This window comes from Eucyclogobius newberryi, unplaced genomic scaffold, assembly GCF_026437365.1.
Source record: "Eucyclogobius newberryi isolate DKJ021-1_F unplaced genomic scaffold, fEucNew1.0.hap1 SCAF_4, whole genome shotgun sequence".
In the NCBI taxonomy this organism is placed as follows: Eukaryota; Metazoa; Chordata; class Actinopteri; order Gobiiformes; family Gobiidae; genus Eucyclogobius; species Eucyclogobius newberryi.
Genome location: NW_027316056.1, coordinates 16,740,285 through 16,746,882, shown reverse-complemented (window position 1 = coordinate 16,746,882; position 6,598 = coordinate 16,740,285).

Below are 6,598 nucleotides of genomic sequence, written 5' to 3'. Positions count from 1 at the left end.
TTATTAGACTGTTAAACTTGTAGAGCTCAACCAGTAGATGTGTAGAGTTAAACAAACACTCAACAGTGTAACATTCTGCTCCTCGTTTAATCCTTACTGAAACAAACCATTTGTAAACTTAAACTGTGGCAACTGTGTCTAAAATAACCACGTGTAGAATGCTAAATGCTGCCCAGTCTGAAAAAGGTAGACAAGACCAATGCCAGGAGAGCGGGACATCCACGAAGCTCACATTCAGATCCATTCTGTCCATGACTGTGCAATTTCACCACATTTTGATCGAACAAAAGTGTTCAAATGTAGGCAATTGTATTATGTATTTGTCAGTATCTTTAACAAATCAGCTCATTCAGTATAAAACTCTCTGGATATCTAACAGATCCATGGATAAATCGTGTTACATCTTCCTGTATTCAGACACTATCTAGATGTTTAGTCTACTGTACGCTTAACATACACTTGAAGTATATTTTTGATGAATACGTAAAAAGTTTACTTACAGTACCTGTATACTCTAGTAATTTGAGCTTAACTGAGTTTACTTTAAATGCACCTGCGGATACAACCTTTTGATAGGGGAAGCTAGCACATTTCTGACTTATTTTTGACTCTGTTTTGTGTGTTTAGTGGTCAGTAAAAAGTCAAAATAGTGAAAAATAGTATATGTATTTGGTATATGCATGTTAAGCAGAGTTCTATTGTGAGTTTTTAAAGTAGTGAATATTTGACAAACTGCACTTACATGGGACCCAAGTGAGCAAATCCAAGTTGGTACTTTAACTTAAGTACTTTAACTTTAGTAATAATACGACTAATTTACTTGCATTGGAGAAATAATTGAGCAGGTGATTTGACCAGGTGTATCGTTACTTTTACTCAAGTAATGAAAAGCAGTATTTTGACCACAGTACTTGAAGCAGTACTTGAAGTGTTAGTACGTCACCATTGCGTCAAGCCTGGAGTCCTCATGCGCTCCTGTCAGCCACACCAGAACAGCTTGGCCACACGGCTCTTTCTGCGCTAATTTCATTTGGAGAAGTAGCTGGATTTAATTTCGTTAAAACAAGCCCTGCGTGTGGCTCAATGTGTGAATAAGTGAGTGACTGAATAAGGATAAACCGCCACAGCTGCTCGGCTCATTTTCAGCATTACATGGCTAACGTGTCGGCGGCGGCTAATAGCTCATTCGGCGGTCTAAATTAAAACACAATCAGCTAATAGGAGTACAGGGAGAGAGGCGGGCCCTAACAGGATTTATGAGAAAATGAAGTGTGATTGGATGTGAAGTTTGAATTAGAGGAAGCAGTGCAGTGTCAGGGTCTATGAAGGTGACTGACTGGAGAAGGGAGCAGCAGACTCTCCCAGGACCAAAGCTCATCCAAAAGCTGCCCATCAAATTAGTGCCATAGGTCGTCTCAACACCGAGGCTGGGAAAACAACTCAATTATGTCATACTTCTAATGGCCTTGAATGGCCTTTAGTAACGTAACGTAAACTGATGCAATAAACATGAATATCTCTAAGCGATCATTTGTGTTGACGGCCTGTCGGATATGAATATGGATTGTTTAAATAAAAGTATTCTCTTGTAACATCCCAGCGTGCTGTGATCCTGTTTGATATTTGCACCAGATCGTCACAGCAAGAGTGTGTCATCTTCTGTTCTTAATCTGTGTTGCAACACTGGAATTTCCCAATTTCATCCTCGCACATCAATATTACAGCAATATATTGCCGTGTAAAAGAAAGGCAACTGAATGGAAGTTATGGGACCAACATTGTAAATTAAAAGTTAGTAAAAAGTAAGTCTGATTGACTTACTTGTGAGAAAAAAAAGAAACTTCTTTTATTATCAACAGGATTTATCACACCTCCAAAAATCATCTGAAACGCTGGTCGAGCTGATCGTTCCGAACCTGGAGATGATCGAGACTCCCACTGAAAACACAAAGTAAAATTTCACAATATTCTGTTATTTAAGACACTGAGATTCTAGATTTCTTGACCCTATGGTTTAGCATTAGCCAAATATTTTATATATGTGTTCATTCAGCTAAAGGATTCTGATGTCAGAACTTATAAACTTTAAGTGGTAAATAATATCTCCCAGTTGCCTGGAACGCAGCACAAGCCTGTTTCTCTCTGTACATTCTGTACAGCTCCACCACCTCCACCTGTCTCTGGCCAAACTCAGACGGAGTCATAAAATCAGGTTTCAGTGTTGCATGGGAAACAAGCAAGCTCATTAGTCATCGATCATGAGAACAAAACTTCTCATCTCAGATTAACAGCATTAAGTGCAGCACAGACTGATTGGGCAGAAATCTGTATTTTTAAAGTCCTTTATGTTCTTTGTCCCTTTCTTTTTTCCTTGCAAACAAACATTTGCTTTAATTGGCTTATCCACTCGCCAATCACAACCACCCGAACACAGGAAATAAAAGTGGTGTCCAGACTACAAATATTTATAGATATGTAAGTATTTTTGACTGATTTTGTTCCATTGGCTACAGTGGAAGTGGCACTAAAGGTTTGTCAGAGGCATTGGACTATGGACCTGCCAGTTGATAAAATGCTGCACTCATGACAAAATAAAGACCTTTTAACTTTTGCCAGGCTCTTTTTTCGGGCCCCACAATCACTACTGCACTTTCAACTTCACATTTAAGGCTAGAGCCTTTTTTACAACCCACAATGCATCTCTTCTATTGTGCACCTGCCATTGAGATCCATTTTGGCTGTTCCCTGTATTTTTAAAGGTAGATGCTTCCAGGGTGGAGCAGTAGTAACAATTACAGAACAGAAAAAGGTGTTGAAGGAGGTAAGGGGAGAGGAGGGGTGATAAGGAAAGAGGAATACGGAGGTAATGTAATCCCTAGTGGAAAGTGTGGTAATACATCATCTGCCACAGTTAATAAAATCCTGCAATGCCAAGGCCTGAGACTGGAAGGAAAGGTTAACTGGTGCTTCATATGAACGTACAGCAGGTGGAGAGATTGGACCAACACACAGGGACACACAGGGGAGGGATGTGGCAGACTCATGTGGCAAGAAGGGCACACAAAGAAACAATAGGGAAGGAAAAGGAGAGTTGAATGCACATTATGCAGAGTGTATATTGCAGCAGTTAAGTCAGCACAGTTTCAGCTTGGTTTAAACTTATGGAAATTATTGCATTTTAAAAGTGATTTAGTTTTGGGTAAATAACAATAAATGGTGTTGTGGAGATGTATGAATGAGCATCCAATAATACATGTAATCAAAATATATTGCAGTATTGGTAACATTTTATTCAATTCAAAGTATGTGTATTGTTAAGAGTTATTCCTATTTCCAATAACAACTTGTAACAACAGCACAAAAAAAAAAAAGTTAAATGAAAGCTGCTTTTGTGCCTCTAAAGATATATTGAGTTTGGAGAATCAGCTCAGACAAATGTGACACACACAAATACACAATGAAACAATACAATAAATCCTTCCTTGAACTTAGTTTTGCTCTTAACACATTATAATCATAGTGCTTTACATGTAAATAATGTACCAGAAGATACAGAATAATGTTGCTTGAATAGTAAAAAAACATACAAACTGAATATCATTTATTTAAGTTGGGAAAATTCGTACTCTTCAAAGTAAAAAGCTCCAAGTTATATCATGTACACCAAGAATCCTCTCGTCTTTTACATCCAATTTCCTTTTATCCCTCCTTTCTTCTTCATCTCCATCCAGCTCCATCCCTCGCTCCTTCTCTTTCTTTTCCTCTGCCCCAAGCATATCCCCTCCCACACTGCCTCTCTCCATTTATTTATATCAATGGGCAAAAGTCAATCTTTCATCTTCCTCCACACAAACAAGCTGCTGGACGAGAGGAAGACGAGAGGAGCACAGAGCAACAGATTCTCTCGCGGCCCATAAATTCAACCGTTGCAAGCACATGCTGGGATTATTACCCTACATTAACTCGTAACTTGTTGAAAGACGATTTGATATGGCAGGGCTTGGTTTATTTGTCGTGTTTTATCCTGTACATTCATTTTGCATATTACTGTTGAACACAATTGGAACAATGAGGACCTTCCACCAACATTCACACATAAAAGCCCATTGTAACAGGCATTTAAGCTCACACCATGCCGTTGAATCCCATGACCATGGAAAAACAATACTGGAATAAAAGACCTGCGTGGTTGCTGGGGAAGAACAATCAAACAAATAAGGCTGAATGAATGGACACCTGTAAATACATATTGCATTGACAAAAGTGTGTACGAATATGTTGGTTAATGGGTATGGACCCCAATGAGACCTTTATTGTTCTCGAAAGCGACTGCTCAGCGCAATTAAGAGATTTGTTTGAGTATTTTTCTGAGCTAATGTTAATAAGGACCTACGTTCGTGTAGGATTGTAATTGTGATGTGATGTGTATGTGACTGCAGATGGGGAGTAGCAGCTAAATCCGGTAAAAGTCATAATTTCTTTGTAAGATTAACACTTTTTGTACATGGTCCTTGTCACGTAAAGAATCATCTGAACTAAACTAAATATCAAGTCAAAAGTAAAAAACAATCCACACATCTCAGTCCCATTTTATCACGTCCTAAACGCAATCACACAACATGGCCACATATAGAGCCACATCACGCCAACATCAAGCACAAACTCATGAAAATTACATAGTTACTATATAATTTTCTGCATTTCATTATTGCATCCATTCACATTGATGATTTCCTTGCCATAAGAGTACATTCCTTACCGAACAAACCCGTGACATTTCTAGCTGACAAATATATTTCAAAATGGCAAATACAGTTATGCAGAAGTCCTCAGTGTGTGGTCATGGGCTGGATCTCAGTTCAGTATATCATTGTTACCACCATATTAGGTTAGATGGAAAGTGAGTCAAGCACGGCAATATAATTTCAGTTTCCAATGGTGTAAAAGTAATTGGTGGTTAATAAATGGCTTCATCTCCTGAAAACTATACATAGCTATAATGAATAGGGGGAACTTCATATAAAGCAATAAAGTTTGTATTGAAAGTTGTTCATATTCAGTGAGGAAGTGTGGCGCTTTTATTAAAGAGAGTTATTTATCCTCCATGTTCCTTGGTTATGGATGGAAGCACAGATATCACCATTTTTCTCAACACTAATACCAGGAACAGGCTTGAGAATGGCAAATCCTTTCTGTAAAGCAGAGCCTCTAACTTGTAATATACAACAAAAGGAGTATGCAATTTTTTATCTTATTTGAAAATACTCACATGAAAGATAAAAGTAACAAAACAGTGTCTCTAAAAAGAGAGGAGCAGCAAGTTTGATAGGGGTTGTGGGATAAAATGTGTAACGCATTCGTCTAATATAGTGTGTTTTGAGACGCTCAAATTTGCTTTTCGTGCATCATTCATTCATCCATTTATTATTTGGTGGTGACAAGCTACTTTTAAAGCCACAGATGCCCTGGGCAAGACTGATGAAAATAAGGCTGCCAATGTGCACCATTATCATCATTACTATTATATCCCTATCGGCTGACCTGCTCCTCCTGGATGTGCCCAGGACACAGTTGAAAACCAGAAGAGACGACACTTTCTCTGCTGCTGCCCACAGACTGTGGAACATCCTGCCCCTTAGTATCAGATCAGCACAATCTCTCAATTATTTAAAAACATCACTGAAGACTATTTTTTAAACTTTCAATACAAGTTGAGCAGACCCTCATTTTTTACTTTATGTGTGTTTTATTTCTCCTTGTAGCTATACAGGAATATAAAGGAATATCTTATCTTATATCGGGCTCCCGTCGTCCTCAGGTATGAGATAGACCACTAGGGGGCCCCCGCGAAGCCGCCCGTGCGCTTAATGTATGCTTTATTTCTGGTGCTTACTGACCGTGTACTGTTGACACAGGATTACGTCATTTCTAAACTTCTTCATGTGCGCGATAGTCGACTACTGCCCCTAGTGGACGTTGTCAGTATAGGTTTCGTTTTTCGGCCTCATGCATTCAGTCCATGGATGTATTAGATTCAGTCAAGCATGTCCGGCCCCTGCAGCTACTGACAAAAACGTCCCGTTTTCTGCCTTGGGGTATCTTTGTCCGTAAGTTGAATGTTATTCTGTGTTATAATGTTGTTCTACGTTTGCAATGTGCAAATGTGAATGTGCATTTATAAGGTTTACATGTGTTTATATGTGTTTTTATGTGTTTGTTACAGTTGTACAAAATTCCAATTGTCAAAAAGACAAGTTGTGGGGAAAAGCGTCTTAAAAGACAGTAAAGACAAGTCTTCTCTACATGGTCGTTGGACTCTCTTTTTTGGATGTTTGCTATCTGTCTAACCCTGGTAGTGACACCACAGTGAGGCCAGAATAGACCGCGAGGATTTTTTGTGAACACTGGTCGGTAGGGCCTCCTAAGAATTTCTGCCTAGGGCCCCCACACTCCCTAGAATCGCCCCTGGTGCGCCAGGGAAGTGGTACGTGTTGCCAGTTCGCTTAGTTCCCACGTAAAGGGTCTGTTGTACTAATGAAACTGTCCATAGGTAACTGGGAGATCAATGAAGCTGCTGCGTGGAGCGATGGCACCGAGA